Source organism: Tachypleus tridentatus, chromosome 11 (genome assembly GCF_004210375.1).
Source record: "Tachypleus tridentatus isolate NWPU-2018 chromosome 11, ASM421037v1, whole genome shotgun sequence".
Lineage (NCBI taxonomy): Eukaryota > Metazoa > Arthropoda > Merostomata > Xiphosura > Limulidae > Tachypleus > Tachypleus tridentatus.
The window spans coordinates 26,869,747-26,889,636 of record NC_134835.1 but is presented as its reverse complement, the minus strand read 5'-3'; the positions used below and the strand labels follow the sequence as shown (position 1 = coordinate 26,889,636).

General features: G+C 31.6%; 1 long non-coding RNA gene across 2 annotated transcripts in view; it reads right to left on the bottom strand.

The window, feature by feature from the left end:
- The window catches only part of LOC143231801 (uncharacterized), a 32,569-nt gene extending 13,354 nt beyond the window's left edge, over positions 1–19,215 (bottom strand). The window contains exon 1 of one of the 2 annotated variants that reach the window (XR_013017192.1): positions 18,915–19,215. This is a non-coding gene — a long non-coding RNA (uncharacterized LOC143231801). The remainder of the gene's footprint in view (positions 1–18,914) is intronic. The other variant, XR_013017190.1, reaches the window with a different exon arrangement.
- Between the last annotated feature and the right edge of the window lie 675 nt (positions 19,216–19,890).

Sequence of the window (19,890 nt, the reverse complement as noted above, 5' to 3'; positions counted from 1 at the left end):
TTTGATATTCAAATACAAATACTAAGTGAAATCTCATTTATTATTTTACATTCTGCTATAGAATCATTTGGTTTTCAATAAAATATATCTTGATACCTTTGAATCGTTTTGGGAATGTTACACACTGAAATTGGCTTCTTTCACTCAACAAGTTCAAGGGTAATTACAACCGCAAGAGTTACTTACTTATTTGTTTTATTTATTTATAATTCTTATATTAAAAAAAAAAAAACCAAACTAGCGAAACGTTCGGTATCAAGAATGAGCTAATGCTCTTGTTTAGATTAACAGAATGTTCGTCTTATTCAAAACTCTTCCTTCTATATCAGGACATTTCTGGAAACATACACAGACCCCACATCGCACTCAAGAGACTACACGTGAGTGCTTTCAACCAGCTCGTTCCAGTGATGCATAGCATCCTACTATCAGATCATCCACGGTTTCATCACATGCGTTCATAGGAAGAACTTATAACCGAGGTGTGAAAGCTACCTTTCCCCAACAGACGAACAAACATCATTGTCAGAAAATGGGCCTTCATACAAATTGTATCATTCAATAGACTAAAGAATATTCTTGTCCTTTTTGTATTAAATCTGCTAAAAGTGCCCAATAATCTATTTACTGAACATTACCCAGTCATAACTGATGTCATAAAAGCTTTAAACGACGTACTAACGTCAGCCATAGCGAGGGGCCTGGTGAGGGTTGAGATGTTTCACGGCTGTTTCCACCCCAGCAATGGCGGAACGTCGGAACGATAAGCTGAAAGGTGATTGGTTGAAATCGGGAAGGAGGGAATCGTCTAAAAGAAGATCATGGGAAAGACACATTTTCTCCCGTAGAAACTTTTGTTTACTCAAACTTAACTCAATCCTTTCTGTCATCATTATGTAACAACCATTGTGAGTTTTCTCACATTGAAAGTTCGATCTTAAGTCTAGTATGAATGAGTGTAACAAGTACTGATTTCGTCCTGTTGAGATCTTTTATGCGACGCTAATAGTGACCTCTTTAAATAATTGATAATTTAACCTCAACTAAAAAATTTCAAAAAGTTTTCAACTCCCTTAAAAAACTAGCAAAAATAATGGGTTAATTTTGAATAAATTTTTCTTCCATTTAACTAAATTTATTTTGATCAAAGGCGAATTTTTCTCAAGTTCAAACTTAAATACTTGTTGAGAAAAACTGCGACTAAATACTGACAGTAGCCACGTTCTGAAGAACACCGAGCAACAAACTATCTCCATTCGTATGTTTCTCAGTTTCCTATTTATAGTGTCATTTTTTTCAAGGTAATTTTGGAAGGAACTTCTTCGAGAGCTAAGCTTGAACACTCTAGTGATTCGATAAATCCTTAAGGACAAACGTTGTAATTCTAACCTAAATCCTTTTCACAAATATTACTTTAGTGAAAACGTCACCAAATGTTATCATTCACGATATATACAAATTTTAAACACGTTAGAAAGATTATTATTCCATCTCATCACTGATCTGTAAACGTTCACTTTTTATCCAAACCCGTGAGACGACACTTTCTTCTGTCAAAAAACAACTCCTCCGGACTCCGTGTTTCTAAACCCATCTGATAAAGAAAAACAGTATGAAGAGATGTAAAGACATCTCAAACAGTATGAAGAGATGTAAAGACATATCAAACAGTATGAAGAGATATAAAGACATATCAAACAGTATGAAGAGATATAAAGACATCTCAAACAGTATGAAGAGATGTAAAGACATCTCAAACAGTATGAAGAGATGTAAAGACATCTCAAACAGTATGAAGAGATGTAAAGACATATCAAACAGTATGAAGAGATATAAAGACATCTCAAACAGTATGAAGAGATGTAAAGACATCTCAAACAGTATGAAGAGATGTAAAGACATCTCAAACAGTATGAAGAGATGTAAAGACATCTCAAACAGTATGAAGAGATATAAAGACATCTCAAACAGTATGAAGAGATGTAAAGACATCTCAAACAGTATGAAGAGATGTAAAGACATCTCAAACAGTATGAAGAGATATAAAGACATCTCAAACAGTATGAAGAGATGTAAAGACATCTCAAACAGTATGAAGAGATATAAAGACATATCAAACAGTATGAAGAGATGTAAAGACATCTCAAACAGTATGAAGAGATATAAAGACATCTCAAACAGTATGAAGAGATGTAAAGACATCTCAAACAGTATGAAGAGATATAAATACATCTCAAACAGTATGAAGAGATATAAAGACATATCAAACAGTATGAAGAGATGTAAAGACATCTCAAACAGTATGAAGAGATGTAAAGACATCTCAAACAGTATGAAGAGATATAAAGACATATCAAACAGTATGAAGAGATGTAAAGACATCTCAATTTCGACTACTCGTGTAGATGTCTCAGCAGAAGAGGGTTTTAACCACTGGTTTGCTATCCTGTCAACAGTAGGTTCTTTGACAGACATTTACGACCCTGCTGCATCGTTGTCTTGCTGTTTTATTATAACAACGTGAAAGGTTGGCAGGAAATCTTAAATATTACTTTCAACCGTGGAAGGAAGGTGACAAACCACAGCTGCGTACAGGAATACCACTGTTGTATGCTATTTCTGCTGTACCACAGAAGTATTGAAAACATATATATATTAGACTTTATTTGTAAAATATAAAAGTCTTAATCGAATTATAACGTGAACATTCTCATAATTGGAACTGTTTTTGAGTTATTAACTATCTACGTTAATTACAGAACGTAAATCACGACCATTACAAGAAAATAGTTTTTTTATTATTTGATTGGTTAAAAACAAATTAATTTGTACTGAATGAATTTTAATTCAATTAAAAAAATTGAACAAATACAGAAGCTAGTAAAAATTAATAATTAAATAATATAATAAATTATTAATAATACTATTCGACTGAAATTAACAAATATTAATTAATAACTTGTATGAGATTAATAAAAGTGCGCCCAATAGCCTCGATTTAATTCGTTTATGTTTAAAATTTTTACACCATCTTTATTATTAAATAAGTGAGTTAAACAACGGTCTGAAATAAAAACTGTATTAATTATCATTTTTAAATAAATAAATATCATCCGAATTTTCATTTTAACCCTCCAAAGTAACGATTTTTTTTGGTTCAGTATTGACAATGTATTGATAAGAGTTAACATAACATTTGCGAATGTCCCTGGGTTATATAAGAAACGGTGAAGATCTAGTCCCTCACTTTCGAGATATACAAGTGTGACGTATCAGTGATATAGACTCCACTTCAGAGATCATCGTATAGAATCTTATCTTCGATAGACTCTTAATTTTCCGCAAGACAGATTCAGTACATGCCTGAGGCTGGTCGCGTTCACGCGCGTATTCTTCACTGCATGACTGCTTTTGATTAAACCTCTTTGACAGAAACCCTCATACAAATGAGCATCGAAATTCCAGTCATGTAAACCCGATAGTATTGGTTGCCTATACTCTTCGTGGAATATGGGCATCTACATGCAGCAGAGATCTGGTAATCCCGGCTCTCTAAGGGATCACCAGCCACGTTTTGTAAAGAGCTTGTCTGCAGAGCACGTCGTATTAGCTATTCTCCACAGAAGTACCATACATGCACAAAAGCTTCCATTAGTGTAGTTCTCAGTTTCAGTGTATACACAGCCATCACGACCAACAAACAAAATTCTCAAGGAAATCAAAAAGAGCAAAACGTTCGAATATAGTGAAGAAAAAAAAAACATAAAAACGGCACGAAGCCAAGTTCCCGCCCTGTGGGACGGCACCGCCTCCGTCGACTAGTGAGCGGCACTGCTTCGACACAGATTGGTGGGTCTGCCAACAGAAAGGAAACCGAAGGGCCATCCTACTGATGAAAACGTTTCCACAACTTTCCTTGCAAGGTAACTTACTTTCTCATTATCCTTCCAAAAGTGTCGATACGAAACGTTATCTGTGTAATCGGTTTCGGTATGTACATAGCACACTTACAATACTCTGTTTACTGCCTTAAATACTAAACATTTTATTGAGCAAAAGGAAGAAAGAGAGAAATGTAATAAAACAAAAACCGAAGAATCTTAAATAAATTATTGTAATTTTAGCTAAGGTTTAATTTAAAAAAAAAACATTTTAATGAGTGTTTGTAAATAAAGTTTTACATCTTTCAAGATTAAGTCAACATATATTAACTTATCGGAGAGAAAGAGACAGACGAAGCTCAAATTTAGAAACTTTATTTTACATTATGGTGTAAATAATATGTTTAAGTCCTAAAAAAAAATCTCACAAAGATATATTTTCCCTACTATCTCAGTACAGAACGTGTAGGGGACGGATTCTGAGGAAACTGACGTACATTGGGTGGGCTTTCTCAGGTGGCGCGCCTCTCACTGGCTGATTTAGTGACTCAAGAGAAGCTTCGGGTCATCTCGGGGTCATTTGACCAATCTCTGAGGTAGGAGAGTTACGAGTAGAGAAGACGGCTTCAGCCAGGTAAGTAGCTCTCTCTATGCTCTTAAATTTATTTTATAGAGCTGTTAAAGTACCGCGCAATTGCTCCCTAAAATCAACAACACGAATTTTATGGGTACTTTGAATGATTATGTGGCTATCTCTCCCAACGCGCTCGTTTTCCTTCCCAGATTTCGCCTACCTCTCTTAACACTATTAAACATATCATAACATTTAATGGACCACAGTCCGTTGAATAATGCGTCGTTATGTGTCACCGTGAACACATACACTGTGACTAAAATTGCTTTGTGTTCTGTTTGTGAGACTACAGTTTAACAGTAAAAACACTCATCCTTCACATGACTCCCTGGATATCCTCTCGTGCACAACAAGAATGTAGGACAAGTTGTACTGAAGACCACAATTGGACTAAACCTTTTTCTTAAAAAATAATTTGGTTGTAATTGTCGTAATTGTGTCTTTAATAGCTTATGTTGTTTGTACATTTTACACAGTCAGCAAACGACAACGAGTTGATTACAACGACTGGAATTTGATAAACGGTAACATGACGGAAATTATTACAATAAACAAAAAAACTGCCCACCTCATATTTTGTTCTTTACTGTCAGTTGTACATTGTAAAACATGTTGCCATATTGTTATTGCACGTATCGTGTACTCTAACTTATTTGTTCCTTACTGTCATGTGTTCATTGCCATATTGTTAACTACACGTATCGTGTGTGTTAACACCTGTTTTATAACATGTATTTGGTAACAGACTGATATTAGATCATAATAGAACACCATGTGCGGATGTTGTAAATGGATTGATAAGTGTATTTATATTTATTGTAATTTATTCTTCAACATTCTGAGAGTGATGAGGGTAGCTTAGATTATGTTACTATCTATTAATTAAATCGATTTAAAAATTAACTTCAAAAGAGCTGGTTGAAAAGAAAACATACTCTCACACACATGAAACGTTCGAAGTGTAAGAGTTTCTTTTACGAAACTGATTTGTATATCACAGCTATACACGCCATAAATGGTACTTAACTTTTGGGTAAATATATTTCTAATAAATAGAATGAATTGCATGTCATAAAAAAGAAGTAAACAAACAAGTCTGTTTTCAAATATTATCTTTACATCAAGTTCAACATTAATACAAATGTTCGATTTCACAAAAATTAACACGAGCTAAAATCACGTTTCACACGCTTAGATTTGACTATTAACAGTTTTAATAACATGTATTTGGTACAGACTGATATTAGATCACAATAGAACACCAGCTGAGAATATCGTAAATATCTTTAGATGCCAGTTAAAAAATCAGATTAGTCGCTTCTAGGAAACGTTGTTCATTTTAACATAAAGGGGGATAAAATGTTATACAGTACAAGATGCCCGAAATTTTAATAACAAATGTTTTAGGACAATAAACTAATTGTCTTAACACTATTGCTGGATACCATACCGTTGTTGTTTTATAACCAAATCAGATTCTCTCGAAACTGAACCACAATTGTCAGGGATGTTTTTTGAAAGTTCAGTGAATGACGTAATTTTAATAAATTTAACAAATAGGTCATAAAATGAGGAGTGTGGCTAATTGTTTATGCATAGGTTTTACGATGTTTATTTAAAATCCTGTAACTCGTAAGCTGTTTGGCTTATTAACACGTAAGAAAGCATTACGTACTAAACTTCACAGCCATGACAATCTAAATCAGTTACAAGTGTAATGAAAAGGTTTACTATGAGTGTATAATTTTAGAGGTCATTTTATACGCCATAAAAACTACCGCAAAAAGTCGTTATGTCGTCGTAAACACGTCTGTTCTTGCTTCAGTACACGCATAAACTATGCTACCTACAAAGTTACTCGATTTTTATAGTCTCGTTACAATCTCTTAGATAAAAAGTTTGTGGGGTTTTTTTTCAACTCGTAAATGTACACGACTCAGCAAAAGTAATAAGTAATATTTATTGATGTAATTAACGCCTAATAAATCGTTCACTCGTTTTATATATATATATATACGGTCCATATAAAAACAGAACCTGGACTCCTTGTGTTACTTGACAGTGGCATTATGGTAAAATCAGTTGAGCTGTAAGTAAATGTAAACAAATAAACCAAAACAAAAATCGTATTGTAGCGTCCTAAAGCACTTTATCCACTGATATACGATGATAATAAGGATTTAAAGGTTTTTAAATAAGATATATATCACGGCTGTTATTTTCATATCATGTTAATTTGTTTCTAATTTCTAGTTACATTAGGCGTTCTTAAACTCAGTTCAATAATTTCTCACGCTTATGACATATTCTACACTTTAGTAATGATATACTGATTACAAGTTATGTAAACCATATCACACTGTTTCCTGATTATCACTTTATTGTGATGCTTTGTGTTAATATAAGAGTTTTTAACTGTAAGCTGCATGTTATGTAACTGTAAGAGCTAATTTTATGAATAGTAATGTAATAATATTGATCTTATTTGGTTTAAGATCTCATCCTTCTAGAAAAGTAATTTTGGTTGAGAATAATAGAAGTGATTCTTCATTTCACTCTAACAACATGAACAAAGTAATGCTTTCGCTTATCAGTGTGTTTTATTGAAGAAAACGTGTTCTGTTATATTTTGCAAATGTTACAAAATTAAAGTTTTAAAATGCAAAGTTTAATCTGAAATACCACATACCCGTGTGCAATAATTATACAAAATGCTACACATTTTTTAAACTAAAACTAGTTTAATCTGAAATACCACATGTCCGTGTGCAATAATTATACAAAATGCTACACATTTTTTTAAACTAAAACTAGTTTAATCTGAAATACCACATGTCCGTGTGCAATAATTATACAAAATGCTTCACACTTTTTAAACTAAAACTGTGTCTCCGATATGGAGTGTCCCCCGTGGGTCGGCACTGCATTTACAAAATTCGGGCTTCGATTTCCCACGAGGGACACAGCAGATAGACCAATGCGGCTTTGGGCTAAAACAAACGAATCGTTTGCAAGCTTTACTGTAACTAATATTTATTCATTCGTTTTGGTCAGGAAAGACGTCTATAGGAACTAAACCAGCATGTCAATATTTACCTACAAAAAAACACAAAACATTATTGAATATTCTGGAAAGTCAAACAGGGGTCTGAGACAACAAAAACACTGCAGTTGACTTTGAGCAGCTGAGTTTCCAATTCCAGTAAGCTCCTTATACATAACGTAATGGATATCACAAAGTATCACAAGTAATTGAGGTAAACCTAGCAGAAAACTGAACGTTTTAGGCATTTTAATCACACATTAACTTCGTCTTGTTTTCAAGTTTTGCATGCTGTGCATTTTGTGATATACATTGAAATAAGTGACATTTATTATAGTCAAGTAATTGTGTTAACACTATTGTTGGATATCATACTGTTGTTTTCTTATAACCAAATCTGATTCTCTTGAAATTGAACTAGAACTGTCAGGGATGTTGGTCGAAAGTTTAGTGAAAGACGTTCAACCAAAGAGTCTTGAAATAATTTTGTCTTCACATGTTCCTTAAGCAGGACCTCAGTCTCTAAGCAGAAAACAGCTTTTATTCAGCTGTTGCATAAATTATGTAACTGATTCATTTGTATTTCGTTTTTGTTGTTATGCACAAATGAACGGAATTTTTTTGTTTCCAGCGACCTGGTCACAATTTCTTATTTTTCATATTAAGAAATGTGTTATATGGAAAACTTATTTCTTTGACACCATAATTCAAAATTCTACCTTTCTAGTGCCCTATTTATCTGAGGTATATGAATATCGATACAGCAGTTCCTTAAAGTAGTGAACTTAAAAATGTGTCATTTAACTTACACTATTATTAACAGTTGTTAAAGCTCCTAGATAAAACAGGGTAAGGTATACTTTTGAAATATTGCTATCCAAGATTTTAAAATGTCACAGGTTCATTACCATTGGTAGAATTGTTTCAATAACATTCACTATTGTACATTGTTTAGTTACGTATCGTATACTAAGACAAAAACACGACTTCTAAATCCAGTACTGTGCTGCATGTGTCTTATAACACTTGTGTAGGTTATCATTATAGAACTGTTTTGAACTAAGTGCATTAGATCTAATAACGTGTCAAAACAATTTTAATACTTTTAAACACATTGCTTAAGCCTGAAGCTCATTTGTATGTTATTTATTATTTTTATTTTGTCAGTTTTCTTGGAAATTCTTTCATCTGATACTATTATAAACTCAACTTTCTCATCTGGAGTTTTTTTAGTTAATCAAAATAATTTTATTTGAAAACAACCATTATAAACCTTCCATGTAAATCAACTAGTGTTAAAACCAAACACTTTCTAAGTGTGGTCAGGAATTCTGAAGGAAACAAGGAACTGTTTGTCTCTAGCAATTACGAAAAACAAAACAGAGTTTAGCCAGAAGATCTCGTGTAATGAACTGAATAGCACGTGCCATATTTTTTTATACCCCTTTCTAACTAAAAAATAATTGTATGCATTTCCTAGAAAATATTCAACTTGGCTTAGACTTCGTTTGTAATTTCACTGAAACTTAACATAAACGTACAACAAATATGTTAAGAAATTCTTGATGAATAACATATACAATGAATGTGTCGTATTTTTTAAATAACGTCGTTTCGTTACAAATTTTGAATTCACTTGAGTATCATAAACATCACCTATTTCAAAACCCACGGTCATTTTAGTGTCAAGTGGATGTTGTTTAGACTTTAGTTTCACCCCAAAACATGGTTTATATAAGTATAATTTCACGTGTTTTTTTTATATTCCATTTTAAATTTTATCATAATTAATAAAATTCAACTGAAGGCAGATCCTTTACGATATATTATGCTGATTGTTTTTTTTTTCAGCCTGACGTATTTTAAAACGCGAAATATTTAGTCTTCTTCATAAATTTATTACCATTACCCTGAAGTTTATTACGTAGTTAACACATGTTATTAAGAGACGTATCGTTAAAAATAAGTTATATTACAAAAGATTGAACAAGGAATGTTGTAGATAAGTTTGTTTTTTATTTTCTTCCAGTAATAACTTACAAACTTCACTTTGATTAGTAAATAATATTAAGAAACATTCGTTACATTGTCCGAAACTATCACGTCAATCAACAGTGAAGAGTCGTTGTTGTCGTAACAATTTTCATTTCTGAGAAACAAATTACAAAAATCTTTGAACTGCAAAATTAGTTCATGCCTTTCCCACTATGTGGCGTTATAAGCTTTACATATTCTTTCATTAGCCGCCCGTTTTGTTCAAATGATTTTCGGTTTAACTGCTCTTTGCATCGAAAGTATATTCTATAATCATGAATTTATTTGCTAATAATTTAGAACTTTATAGTAATAATAAAGCTGTTTATAATAATGTAATGAATAATGTATTATATTTATTGAAATATCTATAAATCAGATGTAGATATGAAAACTAAGGCAATTGTAATCTGTGCCTTTGAAGTATTTCAAATCATGTAAACACAGTGCAAGCTAAAAGCATAAACCTAGGTATTGTAACCACTTCAAGTTAGTCGACAAAATCATAAAATGTTGTTTATTTTATGATATTTATGTTTTCTTGTTTTAGTAAAGAACAAAATGCATACAATAATTTAAACATATATATATATTTTTGCGTGTTTAGATTAGTTTTAATGCAAGGATATATATATAAAAAACAATCGAACTGTAATTATAATAATTAAGGTTGTAATAGTCAAAGGTTGCAGTACACAACCAACTAACAAATCCATTGGAATAATTAATCACTGTCTCATTAGTAGCAATGAAAACCAACCAGCTTAGAGTTCTATGTTCTTGAATAATTATTTTTAAGTGTAAATGTTCACAACTAATATTAACTTATATAGCTTGAACACTAAATAGGCTAAATAGATACCGTCAGCTTCACACAGTCTAATACAAATGTAAAAAGTAGGCACTTTACTGTAACTGTTAATATTAGCCAGTATCTCGTATAATGGTATAAATTAAACAGTAGCCAGTCTACTACAATTGTCCAGTTTGATTTAATCTATCAAAGCCATCATCTGGACTTAGCATAATGTATGGATATGAACCACAAACTTTAAAGTGTCATACCTGCATATAGGTAGCCAAATATTCAGCCATATCTGGCTCATGTTTAAAATACCTTAATATTCTGCATTTTAGTCGCTTTAGTGAAATATGGCGTTACAAGTATTGATCGATAGTCTGATCTTTAATGTATAGGCTATTCAATAGCTTGATCTTTAATGTATAGGCTATTCAATAGCTTGATCTTTAGTGTATAGGCTATTCAATAGCTTGATCTTTAATGTATAGGTAGCTAAGTAATGTGATATTTAGTGTATTGGAAGTTCAGTAGTGTAATGTTTAAAGTACATGTGGCTCAATAACTTGCCACTTACTCACAGCTAATACATCAGATTTCCTGCAACTTACACTGGTTGTATCGTGTTAACCGGACACCTTCAGTATATCATTCTTTATCACAGTAAGTACCCAAATTACTTTTCATTACTTCATCATGTACATATTAACCTGAAGCTTACAATGAAATAGGTAGCTCAGTTATCGCAACAAACTGTTCTCTCATTACTTAACCCTGCAGACAACCGACAACCTTCAAATACTACATCAGATAACTATCTTGTCATCAATTGTATAACAGTAGATAACCACCGTATCACATCTCACTGAGTAGTCAACCATTCTGTTATCATCTCTCTTTATAAGAAATTCGAAAGAACAGTACGCAGACATATAATAATCTAATGTGTTTTCATTTTGAAAACAATCTCACATCTATATTGTTTTCCTTTGTAATTAGAACTTCGACAGTGTAAACAATAACAGAGCATTTCTAGGCATATCTTTCATGTTAAATATAGGCAGTCTGTTATTTTAAGATACCGGAATAGTAAGCTCTTAGCTTACCTTCATCAGAAAGAGTATTTTTTGTGTGAAAGTATACGTTTGTATGCCAAGAAAACCATGCCGCAATAAGAAATACAAAGAATACATTGGTATACCAAGAAAACCATGCCGCAATAAGAAATACAAAGTATTCGTTGGTATACCAGAAAACTACGTTGTAACATGAAATATAAAGTTTGACTTTATAAACTACAATAAATTCGTACCACGACAACCATTCTTCAGTGTTATATGGGATAAACAAACGGATTAAAGTCGTAAAAGCACCATGGTAACATTTATGTGACGTCATTAAATCAGTAATTCCGACGTATGTAATGCGAATCTGAGGTCGAATGACTAACGAATTAAACTGTCATTAGATGTCGCTTTAAAATCATGAAAATATGAGTATTTAAACCATTTAATCCTTTATAAGGTAAATCTCCTTCACAGCCACAAGCTGAACAGAAACGTATTAATTCGTTGTTGATGTGAAAGTCTTAAAACCGCCATTAAATGTTATGACGGTAGTTATTTACACGACAGACATATTGTTAATGGCAGTACACCACCGTCTGATACTTAAGTCATTAATAGGTAATAACTTACTTTATCGTTGTCATCACGTTACAAACATCACTAAGATAATCAAATACGCTGATTTATTCAATCGTGTTCGTGGTTGTTAACCGAAATAACCAATCAACCATTAATTGTTTTATAGTTCAATTTTAAGCACAAGTGTCTTGTTAAATGGAAGCTAGGGTATATACGCAGCTTTGATTCAAAAACGTTTTTTTTATCCAAACACTTTTTAAGGTAAAATGTGTGTTCTACCTTCACTTACGATACAAAATAATTCGTGCAATAGTTAATATGATATGATTTCCAACATATAACGTTTAACGTTAAGTGTGAAACGCTAGAAAGCGAGTAACTTTGTAAGGTTCATTCTCAAAATGTGGGACATCAGTACTCACCATTTTATTAGTTTTTGGGCAAGCTATAACATGTCTATTGAAATTATTTCCTTTAAAAGGTGTTAAGCCTAATCATCGAATTACTTTGTTTAATATTTAGTTATTAAAACAGGAAAAAAAAAGCTCTCTCCAAATTTTAAAACTTTATTAATTTTGTTTTCATTCCAGTATCGTTCGAAACGACCACAACAGTAGGAACTAGGCACGCCTACCCGTCACGTGGGTATTTCAAATTATGTAACTATCTTTATGGCTCCATAAAATAGATGTTTCACGAGGGTCCATCTTTAAGGTTAGGCAATGTATTTCAATCGGCTGTCTTGTAAAATAAGTTCGGCGAGCGATACTTTGCATAACATTTAAAACAGATAAACTATCATACTCTCCCTAAACTCTCCGAGGAAGCTACCGTGAGCTTCGATGTGATATCAGGCCTTTCCAAAATCATGAATCTCCGCGTAGAGTGCTCACCTAAGGGCCGCTTAAGAAAAATCTGTAACAGAGTGAAAACTGGTAGCGTATCCGAACCGCGAAACTGTTGAATGAGAAAGCCTGCATTCTTGGAGACTGTAAAGTTTGACGGCAGTCGCTATTAAAATAAGACAAAGTTTTACAAGAGTAGTTTGGCTTATTGAGTTGGAATGATTCTAACTAAAATATATCAAAATTAAACTAACTACACTTTGTATATGTGCATGGTATCCCTCTGGATCTATGTAGTTTTATTTTCTATGTGTACTTTGATCAAAATTAATGACAATATTAAATAACGGTAAATAAACAAATATGTAAGCGAGATTCCTAAAAGTTTCTACTGTTTCTAATTTATTATCACAAATAATGTTTATTCTCGGTGTCAGCGTTCTACCACACCAAATTATCTTTTAAACTATCATTATAAACTAGTGTATTAATCGACAGTTATCGTAACAAATATTTAATAATCTATTACCGTGTCTTTTAAAGAGATACTGTAAAGTTTATTTATAAGATAATCTCTGTGTACTTCATTGTATAGGCAGTTGACAGATATCTGAAGCTGTTGGACTTCAGGGAAAATAAAAAGAGATGCGTTTATGAGTCATAAAATAGAAACAAAGAGAGATTTGAATTATAAAAATTGACCGTTTTATATTTAATGCACTTGGTGTTTGATTCACTTTGTAAATTTTCTAAGTTTAGGCAGACAAGCACGCATTACATTGCCAGACACTTGGTTTCAAGCATGACTTAGATGTGAATTACATTAAGATTTAACTGTTCAGTACGCTATATAAGATTCAATCGCATTAAAATTTTACTTTGTTATTCACTTTTTTATCGAAGTAAAGTAATTGTACCCATAACTTGAAATGTATAGGTTACTCAGAAAGTCTATATAACAGTTATTCAAACAAACGACATGAAATACTTCTTAATAAAAATAGAAGATGGACACTTCAAGCAAAACATAAGTTTAAAATAATTCAAAATAAGCATAAAAAAGTTCACGAATATATTGCAGATTGGCATATGAGACCAATTTTAGAGTACTTCCGACTTTGAATTTAAAACTTAGCAGATGGAAACATGCATGCGCACTTACATATACATATATTCAGAATTGTTTGCTCACAATATGCAGAACTTTTCGATATAAAGTGCAACAACCGTGCACTGGTAGCTTACTGGAAAGTTAAAGCAGAACTCGTTTCGCTTACAATTTCGAGCTGCTTAGGTATTAATATTTCCATACGTATATGTAAACATGGAGAATACGTGTGCGTTACTACATGTACGTATTCATTTTTCAAAAAATTTATGTCGCAAGCAAATAGTTAATGCAAAACAACAAAAAAACGAAGAGAGAACTGAACATTATAATTAGATACGTCTGTATAAACTCGGAACCAGACGTTTTGGCGCCATGATAGAACAGTTCTGAGTAATGAGCACTAAAAATTATTTTACGCAAAGTCATTAACTGCGTTTTATTGAGTTACGGACTGTGAGGCAAATGTAACACAGCATTTGAAGACACAGTTAATATTAACTCGAAAAATAAGCCTTAAAATACTTATTTTCGGAGGCCTGTTTAAGGCATCGATATAAGTACACAACGCATTTCGAGTTTTCCGTTCAAAGTAAAACGAAATATATAAAGTATATGAAAATGGACGTGCACGAGTGTTAAAATCTAATTGTTATCTCTAAAAAGAACTCGTGTTAAGCACTGAGCATAAATGAATGAAGTGTGTTATGGTACTTTGTTAACATGAAAACCAGCTGGTTTAACGAACAGGAAACATACATGTTTATATCCTGCACAGACTTAAATAGTCTTGCAAATTAATTTAATAACTCTCTGTATTTGTAGGCCTAACTAAAATCTTCTGTCCTTACAGAATAAAAGAAACAGACAAACTTAAATTATAAAGTATTTTTATAAGAAACGATTATACCTAATTTTTAAATTAGTGCAGAAGAAACGATTATGCCTAATCTTTAAACGAATGTAAAAGAAACGATTAAGAGACGATCTAATCTTTAAGTCCTCGTAGAAAAAATGGTTATATCTAATCTATAAGTTCTTGTCGAAGAAATAACTATGTGTAATTTTTTATATATATTACATCACAACAGTGTTTTTACTTGTTTAATTTTCTTTTATTCAAAATATAAGAAACAACTGTTCTAATTCATAACAAGCCAAACTGCCGAAAGCCAGAGTGCAAATTACAACTGTAACTAACAACTGATGTTTGCACTGTAAACAGGACTCTTAAGTAATATACGTAACACATAAATATGTATCACTGAAACTTTCATAAATAAACATGAAGTTCGGATAGGCATGTAAAGGTTAAATGGATCACGTATACAATATACTGAACTGTGAGTGCACGTATGGTACTAAGGAATAATGAACTTTTCACCCTTACTATAACATTCAATCTGAGAACAACACTTTCGAAAGTTTACGATTTATTTCAAACAATGTGTCTCTGAAATAGCCTGACATTTTAATGTAATTTTAAATGTCGTAACATTTACAGTTAATTACTTGTTTCTCTGAGCAAGCTGTCTAAATTAAACACGCAAACGAAAACAAAATTAAAGAAGGCCAACCCATTATTTTGATACACTTAAAATTACAAATGTTATTAAGCGGTTTAGGATATTTGTCTATATAAAGATTATTGGACTATTAGTTCGGTTGGAATACTATAACATGAATTCATTTTCTGTTCGTGCAATGTGTAAAATAAAAATATACATAAACAGTTAATATTACGAACATATTGTAATATTGTATTCTGTAAACAGTTAATATTATGAACATATTGTAATATTGTATACTGTAAACAGTTAATATTATGAACATATTGTAATATTGTATACTGTAAACAGTTAATATTATGAACATATTGTAATATTGTATACTGTAAACGGTTAATATTATGAACATATTGTAATATTGTATACTGTAAACAGTTAATATTATGAACATATTATAATATTGTATACTGTAAACGGTTAATATTATGAACATATTGTAATATTGTATACTGTAAACAGTTAATATTATGAACATATTGTAATATTGTATACTGTAAACAGTTAATATTATGAACATATTGTAATATTGTATACTGTAAACAGTTAATATTATGAACATATTGTAATATTGTATACTGTAAACGGTTAATATTATGAACATATTGTAATATTGTATACTGTAAACAGTTAATATTATGAACATATTGTAATATTGTATACTGTAAACAGTTAATATTATGAACATATTGTAATATTGTATACTGTAAACAGCTAATATTATGAACATATTGTAATATTGTATACTGTAAACAGTTAATATTATGAACATATTGTAATATTGTATACTGTAAACAGTTAATATTATGAACATATTGTAATATTGTATACTGTAAACAGTTAATATTATGAACATATTGTAATATTGTATGCTGCTTAAATACTATGAAAAGATGGCTGGTAAAAATACTGATGTTTTTGTGAGTAACAACAACATGTTTATGTTTATGTTTATGTTTATGTCCTGTGTTAACCGTTGTTTTGTATCCGAGCTATCGAACGTACGATGCAATTTAACACTGCATGAGACAGTTTCAGGTATTTTCATTATTTTATTTGTTTAGTGTCTGTGTTAGCGAACGTAAGGTAAAAGTCATTCCGTACGAAACGTTTTTTTTTTGGCCTTTTTAATATCTGCATATGTTTAAAACACCATATTTACTCAGAAGAAGTGATAAAATTTGATTTAGTGCCAATAAAAGAGCCACAAACGGTAATCCTCTTACAGTAACCTTTACTATCGATAAATTGTATATGTGTCTTTCTCTAGCAGTTAACTGAGAACGAAACTGTTTAGATTTAGATCGCCCTTATTGGAACAAGAATCGTAAAATGTAATTGAGAAGTGCTTTGTGTCACTAGTAGTGTAAAAATGAGAGACAAGTGGAAATTATTACTTACCTACCACTAACACAGTGCAGTTCGGGTTTAGTCTTGTAAAATGTCAACAGTGTACATTTACATGCTGTTTTAGATCACACCATGCACGTGCGGGCTTTAGAAGCAAATAGTCAGCTACATATTTACCCTAAGTGATTTGTATTTTAATGTAAACCCATAACATTAGATTATTTGTCACTTAGAAATGATTGAACGCAATTATATGACGTAGACGTTTATATTCATAGACATTGCTGATTTAATTCAATCAGTTCAACTTGTCTTAATACAGAACTTAATAGTCCTGGAAAAATACCTTTAATGCACAATACGGTAATTACTGTATGAGCCGCAAGGGTAGTTAGTACCTGTATATATATATATAAATGGTTGATAACTTGCGTAAACATGGATGAAACTGCTGCGAATAGTAAAATGCGTTACAAAATATTGAACATCCATTTGTTCATATTTTCGCGCTACTTGTAAAATTTCCTGATTGTAACACAAGATGTTTATTTTTGTTTTACGAATAAATTGAGACAAAAGACGACAGTCGACTAAAAGTTTAAAGTTATTTAATAATATTCAATAATAGTGTTCCTATCAAAACACATAACTATAACCCTACTATTGCTATCATGTTACGATATTCCTTGTAACAGAACAATTGAAACAAAGGTAAGACTGTGGCAGTTAGCTCATTTTATGATGTTTATTGTAACAAAACAATTAAAATAAAGGCAAGGCTTACTAACCACGTCATGTTATGATGTTTATTGCAACAGTAAAACATAAATTAAGGTGAGACTATGTTTAAGAAGTAATAATTCCTTTTAAGAGTGACATTATCTTTAGCAGCTGATTCAAACTGTTATTTATAAGTAATTTAACACTATTAAAACGTAAATACGTGTGTCATACACTGATATCAAACACTGATAGCACTAATTGAGATATTTCTCCATAAAAAAAACACACGTAATTTTTCATTAGGATTTGCGTTTCTTTTGTACGTGGTAATGATGGGGTTGTTCTTATTGTAAAGAAACATAAGTCACGCCCATAAAATATATCTCTCATCACCTGGTACTGGTTGTCCATAACCATAAAATACACCACTTAAGGTAATAGAATAAAGAGACGTTTACACCTTGCCAATTACACCTGTAAGTCAAAACCAACTCACTGAAGTAAGACACACCTGAGATTATAATAGTCAAGAAAATCTGACATGCGTAGGCTTACGCCTAACGACATAGTAGCCAGATCCTCAAGCTTGAACAAGAATATATTAATTTCAGTCTTTGCGGACTTAATGTGGCCCTACAGTGTTGTAAAAAAACATATTATATTGAGAGTTTAAAGCCAATTTTAACACTTATAACGAACATAGAAACTCATTGCAATTTGTTTAAAAAAAAAGAAAGCCGTGTTAATCATGCAATTTCAATTATAAATATCTTTGTGACTGAAATACAGTAATTTAATTCAAGTAGCTGAAGACCTCGTTTTGAGATGACCTCAGTTCACACATTTTATGCTTTATTAACGTGTTTTGTTTGTTTGTGTTTTTATTCGGTTAAAAGTGAATGATCGCCTAACGGTTGGGTTTAATACCCGAATCTGCAGAAACCTTTTAAATATTTCATGAAGCAAACGTTCACTGAGTCAAGAATTACGGGTTTACCGAGGCTTTGTCAAAGATGCGTTTCTCAGTATTAGTGAACGTATTTTAAAATTTAAAACCAGGACAAAGAAGCCTCGCATAAAATAATTGCGCTTACGTGGAAAGCACGTGTATGAAAATATTACGTCGTTATGTATTAGAAAATAATGCGTGAAATAATAATGCGTAGATTTACTACTTAATCTAGATTAAATGTGGAGGAAACAGCATTCAAAGGGTATAAAGATTTTTTTGTTTGTTCTGGCAAGAATAACATGTGTCATTTTAAAATAAAACGAAAACCACTTACGCTTGTAAAATGAAATCTTTCTCCGGTAGATGGGAGTTTTTCTGTAATTTAATCAGTTACTGAAAAAAATCAAAGATAAAAGAAATGTTATTATACAGTTCAGCAAGACTTGAATCTGTGTCAATTCTATCACAACTAATAATTTAATCTATTCTAACTTCAATTTCTCTTACACGTACAGAGAGATGGAACTAATATTAAGTGACGATTGTCATGACATTATTTTTATAATCTAAATAGTTTTCTTATTCTTAATTTCGTAACACGTTTCATCTACATTTCTTTTTAGTGTACGCCTTCTCAGTTGTTTTGATTGACGGCCATTTTGTTGCGGAGTGATACAGAGACGAGGCTGAGCTTGAAACGACTGTCATAAATAATGTTAAGATGTTAAACGTCACGACAGATCTTTGAAACAGAACTCTTTTCTCCCCCTTCAAATTTATGGTACTAATACAGATGCAACGCATAATATTAAAAAATAACGTTAGCAAACATAAGCAGATAATACACAGTTTTGTTTGGAAATTTTTTTCCCTTGTTATACAGTAAGAGCAAAAAGTGTGACTTCTGACAATATCAGAGAGTTATTTTCTACACCTAAGCTTAACAGTTTAATTTTATACTTGAAATATTGTTTTTATCAACTGAGGCCTCAACATTCATTTCATTATAAGCGTTTTCTTATCAGAAAGTTCAGTACCGCATTACAGACAATAACTAGTTGGCTAAGTGTTTGTTTATCTCAATTTTCTTAAGTTCTCTACAAAATTCAAGAGAAATGTGGTCACTAAACTATTTTTACAACACAAAATGAATTATTTACAAGACTGGTAGAGAAGCCGTGATATTGTTTCGTACGTGTACATAGATATATATATACAGCATCCGTGTTAATCAATTAATTTATCTCCTCAGTACAGTAATACAATCAAAATAACGCCGTTAATGTTTTACGAAAAATCAATATTAGTGA